The sequence below is a fragment of the Asparagus officinalis genome, chromosome 8 (assembly GCF_001876935.1).
Source record: "Asparagus officinalis chromosome 8, Aspof.V1, whole genome shotgun sequence".
Classification (NCBI taxonomy): Eukaryota; Viridiplantae; Streptophyta; class Magnoliopsida; order Asparagales; family Asparagaceae; genus Asparagus; species Asparagus officinalis.
The window spans coordinates 81,248,903-81,252,162 of NC_033801.1; positions in this window are offsets into that span (position 1 = coordinate 81,248,903).

Here is a 3,260-nt window from a genome sequence, read left to right on the forward strand (position 1 = left end):
ATTGCGAGATATTTTCGTCTATTTTTAGAAAATTCGAGACCCAATTTTATATTTTGGGTGATTTCGTGATTTTTCACCTATTTTGGAATATTCGGGACCCAATTTTATAACTTGGGTGATTTCGTGATATTTTCGCCTATTCTCGGAATGCCCCCAACTCCAATTGGCGACCATGAGTCTAAACTGTTTCCCATCTTGACAGGAAGTTCCTGAAGAGTATTACATATAATAATTCTTAAGGATAACCTGGCAACCTCCGACGGGTACACAAGGTTAAACTGATTTCCGAAACTCCCAGAAGTACACGAGTATAAACTGGTTCTCCTCAGGTTAATAGGAAACCCTAAGGTCAACGCCGGTCAACGCGTAGCCCTAGGTCAGCGCCGGTCAACGCGTTGCGATGAGAGTCAACGCCGATCGACATGAAACCCTAAGGTCAACGCGGATCGACGCGTAGCCCTAGGTCGACGCCGGTCAACGCGTTACGATTGATCCAAAAGTCAACTCAATGACACATCAACAAAAATCTACTCACAAGTTCCAGTTCAAGGCTTCAATAACGGTCAGACGATAAACGCAGCACCGGAAAAAATTTTAGCTATTCGATAAAATACAGAATATGCTGAAATATGGAGAAGTCAAGAATCGAAATCATCTGTAGGTCCCTTAACACTGACTGAAAGTGGGGATCCATCATATCCAAAGCGTTTCAGACTCCTCTATAAAAGAATGAGGCTGAAACACTTTGGAGGGGGTATCTGTAAAAGGAAAAAGTTGACAAAACTGCGCGAACGCAGGACGGAACAAACCGACCCGCGCAAGCGCGGGTCAGATCAGTCCGACCTGCGCAAGCGCAGGTCGGATTGGTCCGACCCGCAACTTTGCGGGATGGACCAATCCGACCCGCAATTGTGCGGGTCGGATTGGTCCGACCCGCGCAAGCACGGGTCGGAACCCGAAACGCGCAAGCGCGGGTCGGAACCCGAAACGCGTTTTGACGGTTTTTATACTGTTTTTGCAGGATTTATCTGTTCCAGGGGTTTCTAACTGACCTGATATCATCTCCAAACGTGGTTAGGCTGTTGTTAACTGAAGATAGAGCCAAATTACTTATTCTCATCCAAATAACCGCTTCCGAAGCCCTATAAATACAAACCTATGGTCTCCTTTCAGCGGGGCGATTGATTATCAAGACGAGGAGGTGCTGTCGGATTGTGGAGTCAAAGGAGCACGAATTTCAGCGAGGGTTGACAGATCTTGGTGAGTTTTTCGGCATAAAGAAGGAGAGTTCGAGAGATCCGACGCCCGTTCCCGTCCGTCCCTTGAGATTAGGCTTGGTCTTAATCTCGAGAAGAGCCCTGATTTCGCTTGGTCGATCTCAGCGCTTCAAATCAAATACTTCCTCGGCGAAGGCGAAGCTCTGCTAAATTTTTCATCAACCGGATCCAGATCAAATGTGGTCCACGGATAAACCCCGGCACAGGCAAAGATCCCACGCAAGCAGAAGACCGATAAACGATCTCTGCGTTTGTTTTGACGAGAGTTGTAACTTTTGTTTTCATTGTGTAAAGATCTTATAAAAAGATTATCTTTTTGCTTTCATTGTAACGACCGAAGTTGTAATGAATACCGCAATGAATACAACAATTTTTGACGCAAACACAAGCCGTTTTTCCCTTGCTACACGTTGATGATCTCGCCCTCGTGTCGATATTTGCTTCACAAAGCTCTCGAAATTCTCAAATTTAGGGCTAGGGATTTAGAGAGAGGAAGAGGGGCTGCTAGGGTTTGAAACTCTGATGTAAGGATATAAATTTTTGTGAAAACACATGATTATATATATGCAAACCCGAACTAAACCCGTTTGACCCGAACCAGGAATCTTAATCTGACTAGGAAAATGACCTTCCGTATTGTGGTCATAACTTTCTCATCCAATCTCAGAATGAGGTGATTAAAGATTTGTTGGAAAGCTGTTGAAAAGACCTACAACTTTTATCTTTTAAGTTTTCCCAGATTCTAAGTGCATAATAGTGTAAAATGTATAAACTCTTAACTGGTTATTTTTCCCAGATTTTTCTCGTGCATGTTTTGTGCATTTGCACTCATATATTCATATATATATATGTATCGAATTGATCTCAAATCAATTCCTAGCATACTCAAATATCAATAAACATTATTTATCATGATATAATATTTTTATTATTATATTTCACAATCATTCAGAATTACGGGGTTTTACAACTACATCTTCTCTCTACTCTCTTCTTATTTTTCCTCAACCAATAGAAGAATATATATAGGGAAATCAAAACCCTATCTCTAGCTTAACTTTTTAATTAGAATAGGATTAAAACTCCTAATAATGATGAAACGCAAACTCCCAATCATGATAGAACCCAAACTCCTAATCATGATAGAACTCTAATCCTATCTAATTCTCATGAAGTTACACAAAGAATCAAAGACAAAATCCTACTAATTATTTGATGGACTCTAGAAAAAACCTTTACTGGTCCTTAGATATTTATAAGCATACTAATTTAAGTCCAATCCATACCTTTAAAGCTGGTATCACTTACTAGGCATCGACCATGACCGCATCTCAATCGATCACTGCGTTTTTTAAATCAAACACAAAAAAGAAGGGGTTTTCTTTGATATGAGTTATACTTTGAGCTTTGCTACAGGGACCCAAAATATGGGACCAATAGAGGGGACAAGTGAGGTGTCCCCCTCCCATTGGATAATGAGTTGGCCATCATTAATGATGGCCAACTCATTATCCAATAGGAGGTGGGACACCTCACTTGTCCCCTCTATTGGTCCCATATTTTGGGTCCCTGTAGCAAAGCTCTTTCGGGTCATTGAGGAATTTTTCTTATACATTTGACACTTTGACATTAGCCCCTAGAATCTTCTAAGTTCATGGAGATTTAGAATTATTCCCCCAAATCCTAAAAGTTTGTTGAAATAAATCCTTCTGTGAGTTGTGGTTTACAGTTCAAGGGAGGTATTCCAAAAAAAAAAATTAAAGTTAAATGGGTTTTTTAATAACCACTAAACTTAATAGGGATATTCTATTACTTTTTAAGGTTATGAAGGATTACCCGATAATCACCCAAAGGTAAGGTTTTTTAATATTTAACCCTAAATAGAAGCATAAAAAATAAAGGACTACTAAATAGCATGTCAATCACAGTTCCAAATTTAGAAAAGAAAATTAAATTGAAAATATGTTTGCCCTAATATCGGCT